This window comes from Talpa occidentalis, unplaced genomic scaffold (genome assembly GCF_014898055.3).
Source record: "Talpa occidentalis isolate TD23 unplaced genomic scaffold, MPIMG_talOcc4v2.1 talOcc4.10, whole genome shotgun sequence".
In the NCBI taxonomy this organism is placed as follows: Eukaryota; Metazoa; Chordata; class Mammalia; order Eulipotyphla; family Talpidae; genus Talpa; species Talpa occidentalis.
In genome coordinates this window covers 93,496,786-93,522,631 of record NW_023600993.1, presented here as the reverse complement: position 1 = coordinate 93,522,631, position 25,846 = coordinate 93,496,786, and the positions used below count along the sequence as shown (strand labels likewise).

General features: G+C 44.3%; 1 protein-coding gene across 2 annotated transcripts in view; it reads left to right on the top strand.

The window, feature by feature from the left end:
- Positions 1 to 896: 896 nt before the first annotated feature.
- The window catches only part of ZHX3 (zinc fingers and homeoboxes 3), an 84,212-nt gene continuing 59,262 nt past the window's right edge, over positions 897 to 25,846 (top strand). Inside the window, exon 1 of one of the 2 annotated variants that reach the window (XM_054697636.1) lies at positions 897 to 921. The gene's annotated coding sequence lies outside the window, so the exon portion shown is untranslated. Of the gene's footprint in view, positions 922 to 16,472; positions 17,343 to 25,846 lie in introns of those variants that run through there. The other variant, XM_054697630.1, reaches the window with a different exon arrangement.

Here is a 25,846-nt window from a genome sequence, read left to right as displayed (position 1 = left end):
CTGGATACTAAAGGTGGAGACCACTTTCTGATCGTGCTTGGAACGTGTGACAAGACCTCAGAAGTGGGACCCCCATCCCAGTTTTTACAGCTTACACGACAGGAGGTGTGAAGGACAGCATTATTGTACCTTGGTGGGGAAGGGGGGTACCTGATGCTCGTAGCTCTCAAGTACCTGAAGAGTTGTTAAGAAAGCCGTCATCAGAAGTTGATAGGAAACTGAAGACCTCAAAAGCAGCAGGAAGCTGGCGGGGCGGGGTGGGGGGAGTGGGGTGTGGGGGTGTGGGGGGGCGGGAATAAAAAAATCAACTCCAGGGAGATGTTTGTGCGACACTGGACTAGGGGGACAGGGGGTAGAGGGGCCAGGCAGGGGCCAGGGTCTCAGCGCTGCCCACAACCTTTTGAAGGTGTAGCCCGGGGTGGCCTTTCTTACGTGGTCCCCTAGAAAGGCCAGGCTCTGGAGGACAAGCCCCGAGAAGCTCGGGGACCACAGCATCCGCCTCCGTCCCCCTCCCCCGCCCCCCTCAGCGTCCGAGCGGGGGCAAGCAGGGCGCGCGCCGGCGCATGCGCCCAGGGCAAAGTCCGCTCTGCTACGTCAGGGGGCTCGCGCCGCGGAGGCCCCGCCCCCCGGGCGCCGGAGGCGACCTGGGCGGGGGCCTCGGGCCACGCCCCCAGCCGAGTCGAGCCGGGCCGAGGGGAGCCGAGCGCCTCCGAGCTCGGCCGAGCGGAGCCGAGCGGTCGGGAGTCGGTTGGTGCAGCTGCGTCCCCGCCGCTCAGCGGTCCGCGGCCCCGGCGTCGCCGCCGCCGCCTCCGCGGGGCCTGCGCCGGCCGCCCACCCGCCCGCCGGGAGGCCGGGAGGCCGGGAGGCCGGGAGCGCGGGGAGCGCGGCCCGGCCCCGGCGCCCCGCCGCCGCCGCCGCCAGGTGAGCGCCCGCCGCGGCCGCCGGCCCCGCGCGCCCCGCGCCTGTCAGCCCCGCGCCCGGGCGCCCCCCGCCCGCCGGCCCCGGGGTCCGCGCGGGCCCCCCGCCCCGCCGGCCCCGGCCCCGGCCCCGCCGCGGGGCCCGCCGGCCCCCGCCCGCCGCCCGCGGTCTGTCAGCGGCCCGCACCCCCATGCTGGGAGGCCCCGCCCCTTCCCCCCGAAGCCCCGCCCCGCGCCCCATCTGTCATCACCCCCACCCCGGCGCGGGGCGCGGCGCTGGGCGCGAGGGTCCCGCGGCCCCGGGAGGCCGGGCGGGGTTCAGTCAGGGGGCCTTCGCGGGCCGCAGGGCTGCGGGGGAGTGACGGGGGCCGTGGCGGGAAGTGGGGGCCGCGGGCCCCGTGGCTGCGGAGTGCGCGCGGCGTGGGCGCCCGGCCGGGGGAGGGCGGGGCGGGCCTGGGGTCTGGGGGCGCGCTCGAGCCCCCTGCCCCAGCTCGCGCGCGCCCCCCGTCCTGCGGGATGCGCAGCCCGTGCCCCTGGTGTCCAGAGCTGCGGCTAGGCCGGGGGGCCCGCCGAGCCCCTCTCCAGCCACTCGGGGGCAGCGCCCCCCGCGCCCCGCTGGCCCTCGCCGGAGCGGGGAACCGTGGCCCGAGGCCTGGGCGCCCCGGGTGCGCGTGAGCGGAGTTGGGGCTGGTCGAGGCACCCCGGCCTGGGGTTTCCTCAGGCCCGGGCAGTGATGGGGGGCAGCGGGCGGTGGGGCTGAGGCGGGACGGGTTTGCGCCTCCGTCGTGTGGAAGCGGGAGGTTTGCGGCGCCGAGCAGGGAGCCCCGCCTCGCCCTGGGGAGCTGCTCCGCGAGGGGCAGGGGCCGGGGCCGCGCAGGTGGAGGCTAGGCGAGGGCGCACGACTTTCTGGTTTTGTCTGGGTCGTGGGGACACTTGTTTTTCTTCGTGAGCCGTCCGTGCATCCTCGATTTTCAAAAAGGATCACGGGGGTTTCCATGTAGCGTGTTTCTGTATAATGTTATCTTGATGTTCTCTAAGAGGTAGTTGCAGTATTGCAATACTTCAAGACCGAGAGAAGACGCCCCCTAAAACAATTTATATTTTGGTGTGTAGTTCTGAACCACCGGGAAAGAGCCCAAAGCGCGCTTCATTAGTTGGAACAATTTATTCGGGCTTAATTTGTTTCTAAGAGACAGGCAGTGGAAAAATCCAGCAGCAGCGGAGTGGTGTCAGCGTCTTCGGAAATTAATAAAAAGGGCCCTTCTAATTACTGCCTTGGAAAGATGGTATCAGAGCTGCTGCGGAGGACAGAGCTGCTCTGCAATGATAAACATATTAACCAAGTTAGTTTTGTGACCTTGATACGTCAAGCCGCTTCATTTGTGCAATGCTGCATAACCGGCCAACTTTGCATGGGAAGTGAGGTGATTTTGGGAGAAAATTCTCAAGTTTTGTGGGTTGTTTTTTTTTTTTCATATGTAAGATTTCAGATTCAGGCAGTCTCTTTGTGGGAGTGGGTTTTTTTCTTTTTTGGAAGATAACATTAAAATTACAAAAAGAATTAATGTTTAAGACAAAAGTTAGCAAACAAAGAAAGAGGTAAGAAAAAAGTCCAGCAACCCATAAACCTCAGTAAACAATGGTTCAGTTTTTAATCCTTTTAATCTTTTGTTCCCACGTGTAAGTATTTTTTTGTCCATAGATGCTACTATACTAGAAGATTGTTTTATTGTGGTTTTTTTTTTTTTTTCACTTACAGATTAGGAGAGAGCTGTCTTGGTTTATGAGTAATGACTTGTTTTGCCTTGTGATCCTTTAAAAAAAAAAAGTAAATAAGATCCTCTGCTAAGAGAGCTGCAATAGCTCTCAAAATCTGGAACCCTTTCTGTGGCTTCCATGCTCCTTCCCAGCCCTCACTTCCAGCCTTGCCAGGCAGTTTTCTTTGCTATTCCTTAAAAGCCTCAAGCATGCTTGAGTCTTAGTGTCTTTGCATTTGATGTTCCCTCTGCTTAAAACTCTCTTGCTTCAGATGTCTCTACATCTATAGAGCCTGACGAGGCTTTCCCTGACCACTCTGGAAAATACAGCCCATTCCCTGTCCTCCTCACCCATTTTACTTTCCTCCACTTGCTAAATATTGTTGGTTTTTTGTCTCTTCCCCCCAACTCCTCAAAAAAAAAAAAAAAGGGTGAGGATTTTTAAAAAATACTGATGTAGCCTTAGAACAGCCCCTGACACATTGTAAGTGCTTCATCAATATTTGTTGAATAAATGAATGCATGTTCTTAATCTATCCATTCTTGTGACCTTGGTAGCTGCCTAGACTTTTAGATAACTATTTCATGGAGTAGGATAACAATGCTTTAAAAGTCAGGATAGTTGTCTTCTTTACATATCCCAGAAGAATTTTACAAAGTAAGACTTAGAGTGTTAAAAGGAATTACAGTCTTAATTTAACTTGAACAATTGAAGGAAGGAACATTTTGGCAAATGTTACTTTCCTTTTTATAAGTTATCCCGGTGTCGTTGGCAATCCTTGAAAAGTATAAAGTATCCCAGTTATGTTTACAGCTATGATTTCAATTTGGTAGTTCCTTGTGATAGTATGAACCTCAAGAGCATAGTGAATTTTTTGTGTGTGTGTGTCAACAGATACCCAGAGATATAATTACAGCTTTAATATATTTTCATTTGAGCAGTAACTGTTATGTTTACTTTATTTTCCTGGCAATTCTATCCTTTTCAACTCCCTGCTTATCAGTTTTTGGATGGTCTGGTAGGTATACTTAAGGTTTTTCTTTTCTTTAACATTTTAAAATAAATCCTTGACCATTTTACATCTCTCATGTGACTCTTGAACACTTCGGAAGTGCCAGTTTCGTCGTTCAGGATGAAATGAGATATGTAGTAAAATATATAATTACATTTTCACTATACAGATAGGAAAATAGTACCTTTGGGCAGAATTTTTTACAGAGAGGATATAGTTTGAGTGTAAGCTTTTTAAAGGATTGAATTTTAAGAATGCTAGTTTCAATTTTAGTGAATTTTATAAAAAGTCATCTTTTTGCTCTTAAGGAAAATTATCCTTTTGAACACATTCCAAACAGATATCAAAAACATACTTTTTTTTTTTTACCCAAAATATACAAGAGCTTGGGCTAAAAAATCCTAAATGAAAATTTTATTCTAAAGGGAATGTGTTCAGAATTTATTTTTATTTTTTTCATAGGCATTTACTGAGCATTTATTTGCGACAGCTCTATGTATTTTTGTATGGGCTGTATTATCATGTTCAGTTTTTGATTACCAACTTGGTTTCTTATTTTTTTTTCTCTTTTCTAACTCTATTTCCTGCTTTCTCTCATCATAGTCTCTCCTCAAATGATCTCACCTGTTTCCAGGACTTTAATGACTTTGGAATGTAGGTGACTCTCTCAGTTAGACTTTCCACCTGGACCTTTTCAAGTTCCTGCATTTTCACCTACTGCCTTGCTGTTAACTTCACTTGCTGCTTCACAGTAGTCTTCATTCCTAGCCCTGACCCAAGTCTTCCATGTCTCAGTGTCATTACTATCCACCTGTTGTTCAGTGGGCATCCTTGATTCTTCCTGATCACTTCTTCTGCAGCAGCTTCTTCCCCCGTGCCCCCTCTCTCACTACATGTGCCTGTCCTGTCAGTGCTTTAACAAAATTACAAGCATTTCATTTATGTGTGTTTCCTTTTTTTGGTCTACATCCCCAAGAGACTCAAGCTCTGTGAAGGCAGGGATGGTCTTGTCTTGTTTATGGAATAGTCCTGATACCTGCCTAGAATCCAGTAGGTGCAGTTCCTCAGTAGTTTATTATTATTATTATTATTATTATTATTATTATTATTATTCCAACTTTCTTGAGACTATGTGCCAGGTCCATTGCTAAGTGTATTTGTTGTGCATTATTTCTCAGTCTTGGAAGAGGCCACTAATATGGTATCATTTACAGTATCATTTGTTTTTTAGTTGAAGAAATTGAAGTTAGAGAATTTAAGTAATTTTTGAAGTTACACTGCTAAAAATTGATGGAACAGGAATTTGTATCTATGTGTCCTGACTGTAGGAACTTCCTTCTTATTCATTACAGGTTTCTCCTATTACCTGAAAGTAGAACATTCCTCATTCCTATTCAGTGTGATTTCGTAGGTTAGGCTTTGGGTCTTGGAATGCTCAGAAAGTTTCCATATAAATTAATGGTAATAGCATTCCCAGACCCAAAAAATAACCTACCAAATAGGGAAATTCTGCTCTTGAATAGCAGGGAAAACTGACAGTGCCTTATCATATGAATGTAAGAATGAACAAATTGAAATGTGGTATAATACTAATATTTTATGATTCCTCATGCTTGTGTTTCTAAGCATATATTGGGGTATAAAAAAATAAGAGTTCTTGGTTTAAGGGGTTGCATTCTCCTGGGAAGTAATCTGTTTATAACCACTAGGTCAAAGTACATAGATTAGTTTGTATTTAGACTGTGTGTTTTAATTTTAGTTTTGCCACTTACTAGCTGTAAGCCCTTGGGCAAATTAACATGTTTGCATGTGTTTGTTTAGCTGTAAGTGGAGAAAAATAATAATTCTATCTCATAGGGCCATTGTGGGGAGCATAATTATATATCAGAAACAATCAGTGTTAGCTAATAATAATATGAGGAAAAACCCTCAGGAAAAACTTGTAACTGCCTCAACAAATTAGAGTTTGGTTAAGAGTAGACGACAGACAGTATTGTTTCACTGACTCTGGTTGAAATTTATCAAAATTATCAGAACATTGACTATTTGACGTGGAATTTTAAGTATGATTGTGATTTTGTTGGAGCATGGTGACTTTATGTTTGGGTTTAACTTGATCAACTGCTGGTAGGTAAAATAGTTTTCCAAATTCTTCTCTATCTTAAAGATTCTTAAGGTAAAGAACTCTTTGCAGGAGCTGGTTGTTTTTGAAAGTCTGGCCACTTTTTGTCCCTTTTACTAGAAAGGTACTTTCCACCATTATTGCTTGCTTCAGTAGTGATCATCAGCAGGGATCCTACTTGAAACAACGAAGCAAACCCTAGACCCACTGCAGGCACATTGGACTTGGCAGTACTTGTGAAATGTCTGGGTACAGTTGTGTTTTCTGGTGGGATAGTTTATGAGTAAGTTCTTATCTGATGGCTTCCATTGTCTCTGTAAAATAGAGGGTGAGGCTGTCTGCTAAGAGTGTGAAGAAGTCAAAGGAAAAACAGGAGATTTGACATACAACTGAGGTCAGAAAAAGGGAGGGTGAGTGTGGGGCAGCCTTCATGATCCCCAGGCAGTGTACAGGGCTCTGTTGAGGTGGGATACATGGGTTTATGGGGGCACCGGTAACCTTCAGCTGGCTGGTTTAAGGAACACAGAAGGCAAATAGTTGGATTGAGCCAGGGTTAGGGTTTGCTGGATATAAGTGGCAGAAGGAGAGTGCAGCAGATGAACAAGGGTATTGGCCAGGGAGTGATTAACATGGCAGGGAAGGGTCTCTAGGCTGCATGAAGAGGAAAGAATCCAGAGGTGTTGATGAAGTCGGGAATGGGTGTATTGGAGTGATGGAGTGTTAGAAGGATGTGATTGGAGAGGAACATGTGAGTGGAAGAGTTCAGAGTTGGAGAAATTAATTATAGGACGTGCTAGGCTTCTGTGTTATACCATAGACATGAATGGCTGAAGTGAATTCAGGGAAGATGAATGAAGTCGAGGAGGTCAAGTAACTGACAGGCTGGAGAGTTCTTTGGGTCAGCCATATGGTCAGAGAGGCCATCAGAAGGATGGTAGAATATTTTGGTGTAGAGAGTAGAAACTTGTGCTAGGGCTTCAGTGATTGAAGTACCAGTAAGGAGAAGAGGTATTATGGTCTGTCTCTGTAGCCCCAAGAGATGAGGAGATTTTGCCTGAGGACAGTGACCTGGAAGCTTTATTGGTTGCAAAGTCTTTCTAGAAGTTGATGTTAGCCCAGGTTTATTATACTTCTGAATGAAACCCATTGAAGTGGTCAGTTCCAATGGGATATAGTATTGTCTTTCTAACTTGATCATGAAAATTATGCATATTAAAAATGTGGATTCCAAGACTCCATCCCAGATCCACTGAATTAGAATTTCTAGGAAAAGGAATAGAGAAAATGTATTTTACTCCCCTTTCCCCACCCCACCTCCAACCTGGTAATTCTTTTTAATAAGGCAAGTTTGGGAAATGCGGCTATAGTGGATATGAGAACATGGGGTCTAGAAGCCAACTGCATTGAGTCGAAAGGAGGCAAGACTAACGAGAGCAAGCCTTAGCCCATGATGCTTGATAGCTTGGCTTTTTAGTTCTCATACCAGAAGCAGTGAATTAAGGGACACTCCACTAGAGGCAGATACACTAAAAACAGCAAAAAAGGGGCCTCCCCGGTGGCGCAGCGGTTAAGCTCTGGGATGCGAAGCTGCCCCCAGCCTCTGCAGCGCCGGTTCAATCCCCGGCTGCTCCCCGGCCGCCGGAGGAGGGTCCCACATGGCGCGCAGACCTCTCCTGCCGCCCGCTGCTCCCCTCAGCAGTGTACTGCGGTCCTTCTGCCTGCTCTGCTCCCCGCTCTGGCTCTGGTGAATTCTCTCACCCTCCCGCGCTTCTGCCTGTACCCAGTGCATGTATAAATAAATAAATAAATCTTAAAAAAAAAAAAAAAGACAGCTCTAAAAAAATAAAAAAATAAAAAACCAACACAGCAAAAAAGACTGCTCGTAATGACAGAGACAGAAACCTTATACAAAATAATTCAAAGCATAGTATCTGGATGAGGAAACAGCCCTGTTTATTTCATTATTCTCTGAATAAAGTATTGAATCATAATTACTCTGTTGAACAAGGATAGGTCAAATTATGGCTTGATTAGTTCAGAAAGGCTGAGAAGGAAGTAATGCAACTTGGAAAGCTTTCCATCATAAACTAGCATGTTTTATTGCTTCCGTTATCTGCAAAATCAGTTTATGTGATATGATTTTGTCTCTGAAAATATTGGATTAAAAGATCACTTGGTCAATGGTGACCTAAAGACAATAGCAGTTATTGTCCCCAAGGGCTCTCATGAATAACATACTTAATATCATGATACCAGAGGCTCCTGCCACTCCATTCTTCCCATTTTCACCTAGAAAATTCTGTTCCTTTTCATAACAAGGAAGATGAACCTTGCAAGAAAATAGCTGCAAGGAAGGGATCTTGAAGTTAACCGTCCTTGGCTGACCACTTAGAATTCCCTATTGCTAGTAAGGAAATTTTGAATTTGAATTGTTGTGTTTAGAATGTTTATACTTAATACATGGCTTGTCATATTCAAACTCTAACACTTTGGAAGAGTATGTTGTCAGTCCTACTAGAAGTAGTTGCTCTGACCTTGAGCCTAAAACTTGATTTGCTCCATCACATGTTGCTGTTCTTACTTCCTCTTACCACCGCTGGTACTGAGAAGCCTGGCTTCTCAACTGGTAAACTGGGTGCCAGACAAGGGGTAGCGTCTTGGTAATATGCCTGTCACCTAACACATCCTTCCACTCATTTTCTCATCTCCTTGGTGAACTGCAGGGAGCCACTTGAATGCTCTTCTTGAGAGAGAGAAAATGGCAGTGGAAGTTTAGCAATGCCACTGCAACTGGAACTTTTAGTTTGTAAGTTGAGGTTTTTAAAAAGTAGTCCCATTTAGGAAAAAAATAGGAATTTAGAGTATTTTTCCTTTCTAAAAAAAATATTTCCTGCTTAAGTTGAGAAATAATGAAGATCAATGAGAATTTTAACGATAGTTCTATATGCTTTTGTATCACACTCTTGCCATACAGAGCCCAGGAGCCCTTGGAGGCTTTGCTGTGTTTGAATCAGAGTATTCAGTTCGTCAAGTAATTGTATGACTGCTGTGAACTAGATACCTTGAGGGTAAAAAAACAAGGTTCTTGATCTTGAGGAACTTTTTTTTTTTAAGGTTAGACAACTTCATTTAAATCTCTAGCCTCAAGGAGACCATCCTGTGTGCTGCACAGGATGATTATGGGTATAATCAATATGTAGGATCACAGATTAGAAGAAGTTATTTCTAGAGGTGATTGGAAGTAACAAGAGGAAATTGGAGGATTTCAGGATGTGTTTGTTTTAAAACTGGATCTTGAAGGTGGGGTAGAATTTTCACTACTGTATTTGATAGTCTTTGTTTACTGAGGCATTATTTATTTTAGCAAGACCACAGAAATATTATGGTGCTTAATGAATTAATTTTGAGTTGTCTCACTGATCCAGAATGCCTCGTTTCTTAATTATTTTGGGTAACTTGTCTCTAATATATGAAGTACTCTTAAGGAATGTGTGGTGGAGAAGAGCTTTTAGGGAAGCCCTTTAAGTCATTTTGGGATTATAGTGAATTACCTCAAATCACACAGGAACTGGAAATACAGTGCTGTGGTGGTGAATAGAAAATGAGAAGAATAATGGAGTGCATATGTTTGACTACATGGATTAGGAATTGGGGGAAGATGGCGCTCTAAGCTTTGATGACGAGGCCTTCCCAGGAAAGGAGAGTTTGCTAGATTAGGAAGCCTCTTCAATAGCCACCATGTCATTTGTGATCTTTCTCAGGGATGCTTAGCTATGAGGGCAGCTCTGAAGGAGGCTAGCTCCTTGTTCGCGCTTACTCTAGCATGGCTGAGCACAGAGAGTTTTACAGAAAGGCTGTGAAGCTTTGCCCAGAACGGCTTTTTCTGCTCCAGGCCTACGTGTGCCTTGTTTCTCAGCTTGGCCTGCCACAAAGCTGTGTCTGCTGCCGTGGAGTGGATTCTCTCAGGTTGACATGTGTCTCTCTGGGTGAATACTCACTGCTTTGGTAATAAGCCCATTTCTTGCCTGTAAGTTAGTTTGTAGCTGGACCTCGTTGTGCCTGATAACTTGCAGTCAGTTCTACCGTCCTGTGTTAAGGCTCTGTTTTCACTTTTGTACTTGCCCATCAGTTCAACTCTTAATTTTCCAGGAAGGTTGAAAACATACTACTTGCTACCTTTTGTGCTGTAATGGAGCTTTGGCTCAGAATTCTGATCTCTTTGCGAATCAACATACATGGTTTTGGAAAAATCACATTTTCCTTTTTGCTTATTTCTGATAATGCCAATTGCATTTCAAAAGCCAAGATATTTGGCAATGCTAAAAGCCCCGTTCTACCATGCAGGTGGTAGAATGGTGGTTAAGGAAACTTTAAGAAAATGAATTTGGGGCCTCCCCGGTGGCGCAGCGGTTGAGCGCTGGGTTGCGAAGCTGCCCGCAGCCTCTGCAGCACTGGTTCGATCCCCAGCTGCTCCCCGGCCACCGGAGCAGGGTCCCGCATGGCGCGCAGACCTCTCCTGCCGCCCGCTGCTCCCCTTAGCAGTGTCTTCGGTCCTTCTGCCTCTTCTGCTCCCTGCTCTGGCTCTGGTGAATTCTCTCACCCTCCCGCGCTTCTGACTGTACCCAGTGCTTGTATAAAATAAATAATAAAATCTTTAAAAAGAAAAGAAAAGAAAATGAATTTGGTCACTTACTGTATGCCAGCTGTATGTCGGGTACTCTGCTCGAAATCATGGTCTCTGTCTGGCCTAATGGTGCTCACAGCCTGGTGGGTCCATGGTAGGAAGCCATGACAGATTTTAAGATAACTGTAGGCCTGGGAGAAGAAAGGCCAGGTGTCTAGCGCTACTTTGCGATTTCATCATCACCTTAGGCACTTGCCTGTATTTTCTGTCACCTACAATAAAAAAGACTTTTAAAAAGGTGTATGAGGGCCTCCCCTGGTGGCGCAGCTATTGAGCGCTGGGCTGTGAAGCTGCCCGCAGCCTCTGCAACGCCAGTTCGATCCATGACCGCGGGCGAGGGTCCCACATGGCCGTAGACCTCTCCTGCTGCCCGCTGCTCCCCTCAGCAGTGTGTTTCATCAATCTGCCTGTTCTGTTCCCAGCTCTGGCTCTGGTGAATTGTCTCACCCTCCCTCGTTTCTGACTGTACCCAGTGCTTGCATAAATAAATAAATCTTTAAAAAAAAAAAAAAAAAAAGAAAAAAGGTGTATGAATTTTGTGTTTTGGTGGTGTGAGTAAAGCATGTGTGAGGGTATGAAGTTGTATTTCCAAAATTATACAGCTCTGTAAGTGACCAACAAATTGATACAATCTGAGAAAAGAAAAATGAATTTTATAATGCATGACATTATGCGGAAAAGAGCTTTGCAAAAGTCAGGTTACTCTATATGCAAATACAGATGGGGGTAATCCATCCTTGTTAAATAAGAATGACTAATGGAGGGTTCCCACTGCTCTGTGACTTCAGAGAATCTTTAAATACAATACTTGGACTAAATATTATTACTGTTTTCCTAATTTTAATGCTTAATAATAAGAAAACTATCTTTTGGTGCCTAGGGTTAATAATTAGGCTAGTCGTTGCTAAAGAATTACACATAGGTTTAATACACATAGACATTATTTCAGAAAATAATGCTTTTAGATATTTACTGTGCAAGGGGAATTTTTTTACTACAACAATGGATATATGATAATGCTAATAATCTAATATAGACCTTGGTATTACAGTTCGTTAATGATGCACTGTAATAATTGTTTGAACAGTGACTGTAATTAAAGTAGACTTTGTAACTAGAATGTGATCTGTAGTTTTTATAGGTTCAGATCTGTAGGGAGCTTTGAACTGTGTGCTTCTTTTTTGGTTCTGACTTTCTATTATTTTAACAGCCTCTCTTACCTGCCCTTCACTGAAGCACTAGGCTCTTTCATTGTAGGTAGTCTCTGCAACAACCTAGGCAAGACCCTTAGTCCCTCTGACCCTCAGTTTACTCATAAAATGCCACATTTTCTTTGCCTTGCCAACTTAACAGAGTTGTTGAGATATTCAAATTCAAATGAGTGTGGGAATGGATGTGCTTCTATTTGAGTGATGGTCCTCATTCAGGCATAGCTGTAGTGGTCAGGCCGTTTTGGCAAATGAATGCTTCAGAAGGGTTGTGTCTTGAATCTTATAGCACAGCCCTGATTCAAGTTTCCTGATTCTTTCACGTCATCATTCATGCCTTCTACATCTTGTCGTCCTCTCATTTAATAGCATTTCATTTTCTATCTGGTGGCTAACACTAAGTTTCTACGCTGTATCAGATGCTGCTCAGGGTTCTGAAGATACTGAAGTGAGAGGGCCGTACCCGAACTCCAGATTTCCAGCTGGAAAATGAGCCTGAGACTGAAGCATCAACTCTTGCCTGAATTCTAACCTCCCTTACAGATTTCAGACTTGTCACCCCTCTCATTGCAAGATCCCATTCCTCAAAATAAATCTGTGTGTGAGAGCACGTGCATGCGCATCCTATTGGCTCTGTTTCTCTAGAGAATCCTGACCTATTTGGTACTCAACAAATGCTGTCATTATTGGTGCAGAAAGAAAAGGATGTAGTATATTAAGCAAGATGCTTAACATGGTTTTAGCCGTGTCAAATTTGAGTTGTCCATAGAATCTGCATGCAGATACTGGTAGGCAAATGTAGTTCGGTATGGAGGGATCATGATATGTGTAGTCTGGACTGCTGATATATAAGTTTGAAAATTGCTAGCATATAGCTGTCAGTTAAAGCTATGTTTGCAGATGATTTCAAGCAGAGAGAGTAGAGTATGTAAGAGAAGAGGCATAAAGACAGAGCCCTAGGAAATATCAATATTGAGCAGGAAGGTGGAGGAAGAGGATCCTGTGAAGGAAACTAAGAAGGAATTGACAGAGGAGGCTCAGACGAGATGTTGGAGATCGGAGATCCTGGAAATGATGGCAGGAGGTGATCCAGCACCATCAAATGCCATAAAAAGGTCAAGAGAAATGTTGGAACATGCTCACTGAATTTAGCTTCCAGGAGGCTTCATTAGAGGCGACCATTTCTATGTCAGAAGGCATTAACAGTATGTGAAATAGAGCATATGGTGAAGTGTGGAGTTGTTTGTTTGCCGCTGCTGTTGCCGCTTCTTACAGGATCCTGGGTTCTAAAGTATTGGGGGGAAGGGGCTGTGGGCTTCCAGAGGAAGGGGTGGGGTGGTGTTAGGATGAAGGGGGCTCTAGCATGTACCTAGAGTGATTAATAAGTGGTTAATCAAGGTCTTTTCTGTGAATGGAGTTCCATGCCCAGGGATGGTCAGTGGGAAAGATGGTCAGCAGAGGAAAGATGACTCTTCATTTGGTGTGGGAAAAGGATACATTTATGGAAGGTAGGGAACTGGAAGTTTTGCCCTCATAAAAGTTTCTCTTTTCTTGGACCTTTGGCACCAACTGATAGCCAAGGGGAGATGGTCAGTAAAGTCTTTGAAGACAGAGGTGAAGGTGTAAAATTACTGGTTCTTGAAAGTGGAGGCTGATTATTGTTCCCATTGTCTGGTGAATGAAAGCTATACTCCTCAATCTGCCCTTAACTAATTCTGCCAGACTACTTAGCTTTAAAAAAAAAAAATCATTTAGCACCTTTGCATTTCAGCAGAGTATCTCTGCTTAGCTCTAGAGTATGACTTTGAGAGAGTAGAGTCTGTGCTGAATATACCATTGGATTATGAGTTGTGTCCTGTTGTCCAGCCTTGGTTCCTTTATTTACTAACTACCTGAACTTATCTGTTTCTAATTTGTAAGTTGCTAACGGCAACAACAACAATAATAGCCAATGATGACTTTAAAGTAGTAGTAAACAAAGGGAGGATAAGTAGTAAATAAATGGAGATGGTTTCATAGAAGGCCCCGAGAAATCCTACAGGCTTTTGTATACATTTGCTTCTTTATCACTGGAGTTCTCTGTCTTCTCTCCGACTAAATACTAGCTGTAATAGATAAGCCCTGCTGAATTCTCAAAGAGTAGATGTTTTCTTGCTCACTTCAAATCCAGTCAACTCAGGGATGGGGCCCAGAATGACAGAGGCACTTCCAGCTTCAAACCATGGTTTCCAAGGTTACCTGGATATTGATGTCCAGCAGGATGGGGGAAGAGAGAGGGAGTGGATGACTATTTGGGAGGTTTTTATACACCAGCCTAGGATGGGGAATAATGACTAAGGTCCATGGAGAGATGGCTGAGAGGAGACATTTACTGGATGAGAGATGAGTTGAGGTATATGGGGTTTTGTGGGCGCAGAATGGTGGAGGGGTCTCTGAGAATAGTGAGGCAGGACCTGTGCAGCTTTAGGACAGAACAAAGAGGCTGCTACTTCTGCCCCAGTGGACAGAGCTTGGGAAGAGCCAAAGAGCCAAAGAGCCTAGGACTGATTCCTGGTGGAGGCAAGCATTGCAAGGATGGGAGAGAGGTCCCTGGGTCAGGGGAGGAAGGTGTATTTCCTGTTAGCTGACTCCCTGTTCCTAACCAAGCTTCCTGCCAGTTCTTCTTGCAAGTAGCCTTTTTCACAGACTCTACTTTCTCAACTCCTCAGCTCAGCCCTCTGTGCTCCGGATCTGTTGCTACAACTTCCCTGAATTGTTTTGGGCAAAGGGCACCCAAGGCCCTTTGTGGCTAGCCAAGTCCAGAACTTGAGCTCTCACCTGGCTTGACTTACAGCCAGTCATACTGGGAGTGGTTTTGACATGCTCTTCTCCTTAGTGCTCTGTCTCTGGTCCCTGATCCTGTGGCTCCTTTGTGGTTCCCTAAGTCTTTAGCTAGTCCTGAAATCATAATGCCCCAGGCTTCTGACTTTGATCCTTCTGGGTTTCCTCTGTGCCTTTTGGAATAGCAAAAGCTTTCCTGTCCACCAAGCCAACATCTACTTGCTTTCCAGCTTCATCTCAGTGCTCCTACTCCAGGCAGTCTTCCCTAATCCCTCATGCTGGCTCAGTGCCACCTCTTCTCCTTTGCCGTTTTCTTTTTCTTTTTTAAGATTTATTTATGCATACAAGACCTGGGGTTCAGGCCAGAGGTGTGGGGCGTGAGAGGATTCACCAGAGACAGAGTGGGGAGCAGGACAGGCAGACTGACTGAAATACACTGCTGAGGGGAGTAGCAGGTGAGACAGGAGGGGTCTGCTGCACCATGTAGGTTGGCACCCTGGCTGGGGATTGAACTTGTGCTTCAGTGGCTGTGGATGGCTTCAGAGTGCTGTGTCTGAGCCCCTTGTGCCACCTGGGAGGCCCCTCCTTTGCCATTTTCTACTGAAGAATTTAGTGGATATGATAGCACTTAGCACAGTTTACTTATTTGTATTCCCAATCTAATGGTGCTTGAAGGATAGTATTACAGTGAAATAGCCAGTGATCTAGGACAAAGATTGCTTTCTCCAGTTCAAGTGAAAGCAGTTCTTTATAATGAAGGTATCTACACTTGATTGTATATCCTTTAGTGGAGCATTCATTTCTCACTGAGTCAGAAATACAGTGAATATCTCTGTGAATAGAAGGAACTAATTTAGCTCAAAAGAATCAGTGGTTGTCTCCGTCTTCTGAAGGGAAACAAATCTGAAAGTTTGAGAATATTAATTGCTTCAGAAGAGCTTCCAAATACCTGCATTGCCAGATAATTTGGTTCTCCTTGTTCTTACTCCCACCCCAAAACCTGTGACATGTGTGTCCTATTTTGTTTTTCCACAATTCTGGGTCTGCCATTACAGTTGCCTCCATGGTGATGAACACTAATGTTCTCCAGGGCTGAACTGTGGTAGCCTTTGAAGGCAGCAAATGGAATGAATGAAAGATGAGCTGCTGCTTTTATGTTTTTCCTCCTACTAACCAGATCGTTGTGTGAATGAAAAAAAAAAAAAAAGACACATAGAGACTGTGCAGTGTACACTCAGGCATACAAGCCCCACAGCTGGAATTTCAGTAAGGTTTTGGATGATTAATGTCACTGTGCTTCTCTTTCAGATGTTTCCCCCCACTACTCTTTGAATTCATTCTTCTTGCCTTTTTCTCAAATCCACTTTATCTTTTTTGGCAGGTGGAACAAAGGAAAAAATATTGAATCACTTTCTTCCCAGTGTTGTGATTTTTAGATCCTCTTGATTTTTTTAGTGTTTCGTTTGCTGAGCCTGCAGGAGCAAAGAGAAGTGATGCCTTAGATGAAAACGAAACTATTAATATTCATTACTCAAAACAATTCTACTGCAGTACTTGTACATTTTTGATGCAGTGTTGGGGTGATTACTTTTTTTATTTTTTATTTATTTATTTTTTAATAGAGGCATGTTTTATTTATTTATTTATTTGTTTGATTGTTTTTGTTTATACATGCACTGGGTACAGTCAGAAGTGCAGGAGGGTGAGAGAATTTACCAGAGCCAGAGCTGGGAGCAGAGCAGGCAGAAGGACCGAAGTACACTGCTGAGGGGAGCAGCGGGCGGCAGGAGAGGTCTGCGCACCATGTGGGACCCTCCTCCGTGGCCGGAGAGCAGCCGGAGATCGAACCGGCGCTGCAGAGGCCGCGGGCAGCTTCGCAACCCAGCGCTCAACCGCTGCGCCACTGGGGAGGCCCGTGATTACTTTTTTTAAAAAAAAGATTTATTTATGCATACAAGAACTGGGGTACAGGCCAGAGATGCAGGGAGGCGAGAGGATTCATCAGAAACAGAGTGGGGGAGCAGAACAGGCAGACTGACTGAAATACACTGCTAAGGGGAGCAGCAGGTGAGACAGAGGTCTGTTTCGCATTGTTGGTTGCTCCATAGCCGGCCTGGGATCGAACTCGTGCTGCAGAGGCTGTGGATTGCTTTATAGTGCAGTGCTTAACCCCATGTGCCAGCAGGATGGCCCAGGGCGGGGAGGGTGATTACTTTTTAAGGGAGAAATACTGCAGGGTTGTTGTCATTTATTGTCAGCTATAGACATCTCTCCAATGAAAAAAGGCTGCCTAAGTATGTGTAATAGTGGGCAAAAATTGAGTCTCTGTATCATTCTCTCATAAATGTATTGTTTTCAGAATGAGAAATGCTTACATGAGCTGCATACTATGACTCCCATTTAATGTTTATTTCTGGTGTCCCAACAAGACATTAAGATTTTAGACTCTGAGACCATAGGATTTTCATTATGCCCACCGGTAAGATGCCAACTCCCCGTCTTATATGGGGGGAGTCTCTATTAACCCAAGAATATTCATTGGAAACTACTATCTGTGTCTTAGAAATTTTACCCATTGGGCTTCCTTAGTCTTTTTCGACATAACTTCAAGTACTTGGCGATAGCTGTCATCTTTTTATCCACTAGGTCCTTGTTTTTGTGGATCCCTGGTTTCCTCATATGTAACCCCCTTCCTTATTTTGCATATAATAATCTTAATAGCTTTTCCCAAGGTTTTGTGAGTTCTTTTCTGGTAACTTTCTCTCTTACTGAATTTATTCTCAGGTGAAACCTGCCCTCATGGAACTCACCTTGAGTAGAGGTACTAAAATGTCTATTTAATGGAATATTTCTTATCCCTGTGGGTTTGCATTTGATAGCAGTGTAATATGTTTATTCCTAAAAGAAAACAAAGATCTTTAAGTCCTGCGTTGCAGGTAGAATTGCCAGTAAGGCCATGGAATTTGTCTTCTAGCCAGAGGAGCAGCTTCAGCTGATCAGATGATAAAAGGTAGCATTGATGGAGCCTGCAAGGCATGCCAAGGACTGTTACACATATCATTTAGTTTAATACAACAGCCCTGGTTAATACTGCTATTGTTAATAGTAGATACTGTTACTGACCTCATTTTAATGAGGAAGAAACTGAGGCTTAGAGAGGTTAGGACTTGCCCCGTTTCACATGTCGCATCACATGTTGCAGTCTGATCCAGACCTTGAGCTCTCAGCACCCCGCAGCACTGCTTCCCTTAGCTCCTTTCTGCTCAGTAGAGTTCTGTGCACAACTCTCTTCTTCATATTTAGCTTTCTGACCTTCTTAATTAAAATGTGAGTTTAAACAACAACGAAAAAAAGGAATGGAATGGTTCTTTACAACTCACCAGGGGACGTACAAGAGCGTTCTGTACATTTTGGGTGTGACAGTGGAAAATGAAGTTGTTAGTTCTATGTCTTGAGGTCTGTTAAAATAAGATTAGACTTCTGAGTTCCTGGGCTTCCCCTGGGGGCGCAGTGGTTGAGCGCTGGGCTGCGAGGCTGCCCGCAGCCTCTGCAGCGCCGGTTCGATCCCCCGCCGCCAGCAAGGGTCCCACATGGCGCACAGACCTCTCCTGCCGCCCGCTGCTCCCCTCAGCAGTGTGCTTTGGTCCTTCTGCCTGTTCTTCTCCCCGCTCTGGCTCTGGTGAATTCTCTCGCCCTCCACGCTTCTGTCTGTTGCCAGTGCTTGTATAAATAAATAAATAAATCTTAAAAAAAAGAGAGAGAGAATAGACTTCTGAGTTCCTTAGTCTTGGATGGCTAGGGTCACTTCAGACCTGAAAAGTCCATCTTAAATCTGTGAAAGTCAAATGCAGTCATGGTGAGCTAGGAGTAAACTCAGAGGAGGGTTCCTTTTGATTTGCCTATGGGTGGCTGACTATCATAGACCAAAATGGGAGAGAGTATAACTTTTGTAGTTAAAAGTTGAACTGGCAGCCAGATACTTCTGTTAAATTCTATTTCTGACTTCTACACTTAACCCCTGTGGGCCTCAGTTTACTTATTTCCTGGTAGTTGAGAGGGCAAGAAAGGTATGAGGATAGGACCATTTGGTTAACCCACATTTTCTCTTTTAGAGGTTCAACTAGCCATTTTGGCATTGGCAAGTCAGTCAGTTGTGCCCTGTTTCCCAGCGCCGTCCTTGGAAGAGTGGCACCGCTGGAAGGATGCTGCTGAGTTGGGGAGACTGCTATTTCCCTTTTCCCCAGTCCATAATAGATTGCCCCCTTGGATACCATTGTTAACTTGAGATAAAGCTGGGATTTATTCATGAGCTTGGGCTGAAAAATTAAAATATAGGTCTGCCTCGAACTTCTCCCTCAGTTCACAGGACTCCAAGTGTTTAGAAACTGATGCTAATTTCCCTGTGGTCTGAGGAGGGTAGATGTTGTGGGGCAACTTTAGGCAACTGGGGACCATAGGCTTACCTTGTGCGTCTGGCATTGTGGAATTGTGCTTGCTTGCATGTGCATCTCAGGTTGGGGTGAATTCTGGAACTGCCCATTTCCTGTGATTCAAAGGTATAAATGATTCTGGAATGCTATAGATAGGATTTTTCCAAGAGGAAATGTTCATATTCTGGACTTAGAATAATTGTGGAGAGTTTACTTAATCAAGTATGGGTAGGATGTAGAAGGACAGTTCTGGAACCTGAACTTATGGCAGTGGTGGACCTATCACCACCCCTCATTCCATTGGGAAAAAATGAATCATGTTGTTATCAGAAGCCATAAGGGGTTGTCACTTAGAAGTGGCCACCATAAGAGGAGCAGTGACTAGGTTGAGGGGTAAACCCAGCTCAAGTGGAATGAATTTCCTGATCTTATCCCTTCCTTTACCTCCCCCACCCCTTTTCCCCCTGTATTCTTTCTGGAACCCAGCATTGAATGAACTCAATCAGAAGGCAAAGGGCACATGGGCCTGTCAACGCCAGCCATAAAGATCAGCCTGCTGGGGCAGAGAACATAAGTAGCAAATGTTGACGAGTACATCTGGAGGGGCAGTAGGAAGATATTTCAGTTTAGGATCATGCAGTTTCATAGTGGATAGGACTTTGTGTGTGTGTGTGTGTGTGTGAGAGAGAGAGAGAGAGAGAGAGAGAGAGAGAGAGTGTGTGTGTGTGTATATAGGGAGAGAGGAAGGTGGGGAAAAAGGATAAGACAAGCATTTCTTGAGCATTACTATGTGTTAGCGACCTTTTTATAACACAATCATCTTTTGGGGTAAGTGGTATTGTCTCCATGTGCGATATGGAAAAGTTAAATCTAGAGCTCTTGGCCCTAAGTAAGCTCAGTATTGGTAACAGAGGGTAGCCAGATAGCCCTCACATCTGACTCTGTAGCCCATTCCAGAAAAACACAGTTCGTGGTATTGCTGGGAGAACAGGGAAGGACTGTAAAAGGGCTGCTGTGTATTTTTTTTCCCTTCAATCTATGAACTTGAAGGGAAAAACTCAACTTGGCATGAATGTTAAGTGAGATCAAATAAGGTGAAAAGCAAAATAGAATCCAGAAATTAGTTTTGCATTTTACCCAAAGTTCATGGGCAACTGCTGTACAAAGTCCTTTTTACTTTCCACAAATGTTAAGCACTTTTCATAACACGAATCTCATTATCTTTTCCTTTTGGTTGTTTATAAACTTAAATAGTTTTATAAAAGACAACCAACTGAAGATTAAGGTTAAACTATGTGTCACCTTTGTTATTTTATTTCTTGCTAATGTACACATTCTTAATGAGTTTTAATTATTTTGGCTGATATGTTTAAAGTATTGAATAATTAACAATAAAAAAGACATTTTAAATTAAGGCCTCCTAACACCCTAGGAAGTAAACTTTAAAAATTTCTCTTTTTCCTAGTTTTTGTTGTATGTATGAATAACTTTTATATGGCTAGTATTGTTCAGGTTTTTTTGTCATTATAAGTATTTTTCCATGTTGTATATACACTTCAGAATTATTTATAATAGTTTATCAATTTACCATAAACATTCTTCAACCTATTGGAGAATGTTATTTTTAAATAAATAGATTATGCTATTTATAAAAAGATTGACAGTTTTGTTGATCATTTAAGAGCTTTATTTTTCTTTAAAACATTGTTCATTTGTATTCCTGTTACTGGTTTCCCTCCCCTTCTTTTATTCTTTTTTTTTTTTTTTAAATATTTATTTATTTATTTATACAAGCACTGGGTACAGTCAGAAGCGCGGGAGGGTGAGAGAATTCACCAGAGCCAGAGCAGGGAGCAGAGCAGGCAGAAGGACCGAAGTACACTGCTGAGGGGAGCAGCGGGCGGCAGGAGAGGTCTGCAGGCCATGTGGGACCCTCCTCCAGTGACCAGGTAGCATCCGGGGATCGAACTGGCGCTGCAGAGGCTGCGGGCAGCTTCGCAACCCAGCGCTCAACCGCTGCGCCACCGGGGAGGCCCTCTTTTTTTTTTTTTTTTTAAAGATTTTTTTATACAAGCACCGGGTACCGTCAGAAGTGCGGGAGGGTGCGAGAATTCACCAGAGCCAGAGCAGGGAACAGAACAGGCAGACTGACGAAGAAATACACTGCTGAGGGGAGCAGCTGGCACGGCAGGAGAGGTCTGTTGCTCCATGTGGGACCCCCGCCGGTGGCTGGGGATCAAACGGGCCCTGCAGAGGCTGCGGGCAGCTTCGCAGCTGGCTGCGCCACCAGGGGAGGCCCCTCTTCTTTTATTCTTTCTGGCAGAGGGAAGGGAATTTTTTTTTTTTTTTTTAGGATAATTTCTCAGAGGTGGGTTGAGCAATTCTGAGGGTTATCAAGGAACATTGAAAATAGAAGTTTTAGGGATTGCTGTGAGAAGCAAGATTATAAGTGAAGTAAGTCATTAAGCAGAGTTGTTGCTTAAAATATTAATGTGGATTTTTATTAACTCCTAGGCTTTAAAAATTATTGCTGGGCCTCCCCGGTGGTGCAGTGGTTGAGCGCTGGGTTGCGAAGCTGCCCGCAGCCTCTGTGGCGCCGGTTCGATCCCCGGCTGCTCCCCGGCCACCAGAGGAGGGTCCCACATGGCGCGCAGACCTCTCCTGCCGCCCGCTGCTCCCCTCAGCAGTGTACTTTGGTCCTTCTGCCTGCTCTGCTCCCGGCTCTGGCTCTGGTGAATTCTCTCACCCTCCCGCGCTTCTGACTGTACCCAGTGCTTGTATAAATAAATAAATAAATCTTTAAAAAAAATTATTGCTACAAGAGAAACTAGACATATATGTTAACTTACAAAATTTAGTTGAAACTCTTCTCTCTGTGGTCTTTGCTTCTGGCATAATGCCAAATCTGGTTTCTATCAAATCTGGTTTCTTCCAAGAGGTACTTGTACAATAGTGTTTCCTTCTAGATTGGTGTTGCTTGGACTTTAATGAAGCCTCTTCAGCATCTTCATGTGTCATCAGTAAAAATGACGAATAAGAGAGGTCTAGGGAAGAGCTTTGTGGAAACCTTTCTAATCTCATGCAACCCCCTAATCCCATGCTTTTTAAACTGTGATGTGCATACAGATTACCTGGGAATGGGCTAAAATGCAGCTTCTGATTTAGAAGGTCTGGTTGCAGCCCAAGAATCTTTTTTTTTTTAATATTTATTTATTTATTTATTTATACAAGCACTGGGTACAGTCAGAAGCGTGGGAGGGTGAGAGAATTCACCAGAGACAGAGCAGGGAACAGAACAGGCAGACTGATGAAGTACACTGCTGAGGGGAGCAGCGGGCACGGCAGGAGAGGTCTGCGCGCCACGTGGGACCCTCGCCTGCGGCAGGGGATCGAAGTGGCACTGCAGAGGCTGCAGGCAGTTTTGCAGCCCAGCGCTCAACCGCTGAGCCACCGGGGAGGCCCTACTTTTATATTTTAGACTATGGAAAAATTGCAGAAATTGTACAGAGTTCCCATATACCTTTTACTTAGCTTGTACCTGGTTTTCTTTGGACTTTGCCCTATGTACCTATTCCTCTGTTTATTTTACTTTATATGCTCTTGATGTATAAACCATAATCATGTGTGAATCATTGAGCATGAGAAGAAAAGGTATTTTAAAAATATATGCAGGGCCTCCCTGGTGGCGCAGCGGTTGAGTGCTGGGTTGTGAAGCTGCCCGCAGCCTCTGCAGCGCTGGTTCGATCCCCAGCCGCCAGGTGAGGGTCCCACGTGGCGTGCAGACCTCTCCTGCCGTCTGCTGCTCCCCTCAGCAGTGTATTTCGGTCCTTCTGCCTGTTCTTCTCCCCGCTCTGGCTCTGGTGGATTCTCACACCCTCTCACGCTTCTGACCGTACCCAGTGCTTGTATAAATAAATCTTTAAAAAAAAATTGATGCAGCCAACTTTTCCAAAGCTATATTAATTTAATTTAGTACAGCACCTACTTACATTCACTGCTGTAAACCTACTTCTGCAAAGTCATTTATGTTCTTTTCAATTTGCCTTTCTCTGGCAGCATTTCTCATGTATTTTCATATAATCTTAAACTTTCAGGTGAATTCTCTTCCCTGAGCTTCTGTTTTTCATGTGGGTAACCTTGAGATTATGTGACTTCCCTTTCAGTTTTAGGAGTACTACTGAGCTCAAATCTCATCTCCACCACTTTACTGACTCTAGGACTAGAGATGTTGCCATCACACAATACCACAAATTGTTTAAAATTACCTAAAAGCTTCCCACACTTAACAGGGAGGAAACAAATTATTGGGTCATCTTTCCAAATTGCAATTTAGGGAGCATTGCCTAAGGAGCTAGGAAGGGGAGGACACTAGATGAAAAAGTGGGAAAGGAGAGGGAGGAAGGGAGATGGTAATTAACGTTTACTGAGTGCCTGTGACCACTTCTCCGTGTGTTCATTTGGACCTCACAGCTACTCAGGCAATTTTATTATCAGAGGAACTTTGTCTCTGCCAGTATCACCGAGTGATTAAGAACAATATTCTGAGTTGAAATTCCTGCCTTGCTAACTGTGTGACCTAAGACATGTCCCTTCACCTCTTTGTGTCTCACTTGGCATCAGTAACGTAATACAGCATCTACTTGACAGAGTGTGAGGATTAGATGACATAAGTGTGTAAGGTGCCGCGCACAGAGGCTGGTAAACTTTAGCATTCAGCATAGCAAGTTATTTATTCTTTACTACCTTTTAGACCTATGGTATTTTAAAGGAGAACTGGAATTTTAGTAGCTTAAAAACAAAGTTGTGGCTACGGATTGAACAGGTTTTCCAACAACCATAACAGTACTTTTCAGACATGAAAGTGCTTTCTTTTTAAACTGGTCATCTCGAAGCCCACCTACTTATTCTGGTATTGCCTTTGCTCAAATGTGTTTGGATTTCTTATTACTGGTTTTTAGTATGTTGGTTTCTCTATTAAAATTACAACTAGGACAGAGATGATTATCCATAAAGTTAGTTATTTGTTTATTCAACAAACTTTTATTGATCACCTACTATTTGTTAGACATTCTGCTAGGCACTAAGAATATAGGATAGGATCATTTCCCTGTGGTATTTGTAATCTAGGGGAACAAAGGCCTTTACCAGCACCTGGGATTTTATCAAAAATGTCAGAGTAGGGGCCTCCCTGATGGCGCAGGGGTTAAACACAGCGCTGTCAAGCTACTGCCAGCCACTACAGCACAAGCTCTTCTCTGAATCCCAGGCTTATAATATAGTTACCCGTGGGGAATGTTCGGACTGTCAGTATAATTTTTTCTCCAGATAGCATTTTGGTCAGCTAAAACTTGTCTTCTGTAGTCCAGTTTATGCCTGTCAACCTCTAGCTTGTTACCCTTCCAGTAAACTTTGACATTGGCTAGGGAAGCATTCCAAGGTTTTTTTATTTTTTTAAATTTGTAATTAACATTACATCATACAAATCTAATCATGTATTCATGGAACAAATACTAAGTGTTGTGTACAAGTCACTGTTTTGTGCAAAAGGGATGATAGCACTGAACAAAAAGTCACTGCTCAATCATAGAGATTTCAAGTTCATGAAATAGTTTCTGAACTTGTAGTCAAACATGAAATAAAGGAAATGGATCATTCTGAAGGAGATGATGATGTGGTTTGGGACATACTGAGCTTGGGAGGCAGTGAACCATCTAAGAGCAAATATTTGGTGGACTACTGGCTCTGTGGTTTTGAGAACGCTGATTTTGGGGATTACTGGCATGTAAGGTGGGGCTTGAAGCAACTGGAACAGAAGGGGTGGTCAGCAAAGGAAAGTGAGTGGTCTGAGAGTAGGAGAGAGATCAGTGCCTTGTAAGTACCAAATACACGTTTATGAATTTATTTGATCAACAGCCATGTTCCTTAAGTGATTATGTAATAAGCATTCCTTATTTGGTAATGTGACATTGTGAAGCAAGGACAAATTTCTCGTTTGGGGGAAACTTTTTTCTTTTTTTTTTTTTTTTTTTTTTTTTTTTTTTTAAGATTTTTTTTTTTACATTTTTTTTTTTATTTATAGAGGCATGTTTTTATTTATTTGTTTGTTTGTTTGTTTGTTTTGTTTATACATGCACTGGGTACAGTCAGAAGCGCGGGAGGGCGAGAGAATTCACCATAGCCAGAGCGGGGAGCAGAGCAGGCAGAAGGACCGAAGCACACTGCTGAGGGGAGCAGCGGGCGGCAGGAGAGGTCTGCGCGCCATGTGGGACCCTCCTCCGGTGGCCGGGGAGCAGCTGGGGATCGAACCGCTGCGCCGCAGAGGTCGCCGGCAGCTTCGCAACCCAGCGCTCAACCGCTGCGCCACCGGGGAGGCCCCGAAACTTTTTTCTATTACAAAGGTTTGAGAAGTAGAGGTTTTTGTATAATAACCTTTCCCATTTTTCCATTTTAGAAGTAATGTGCGTGCACACGTAACATCCAAAAAACATGCACATAAAGAGAGTAAGGTTTGTTCCATTTCTCTCTCTCTTCACCCTTTGCTCACCTGGGACCTTTTTCTGTGACTTTCCATGTCATGTTCCTAAAGGAAGCTGTGTTCTGAACAGAGTTTAGGTTGGAGATTGAAAAATGTGATTCCTCTTGTCTTTGACTCACAGAGACCATAAGTAAGTTACATTACTGTTGAGTGACTGCTTCCTCCAGAGATGTACTTGCTTTTGCCTTTGGTGGTTGATGACCTTGCTTTTATAGGACACCTTTCAACTGCATAGTTGAAATGGGGTTAGCTGAAGTTCCACACTGGACTTGGGGAAGCTCTAGTATAGCCCCACAAATGCAGGTGGAGGGGAACAGCTCACTTCGAGGATATAAAAAATCATTGGCATGTGAACACATG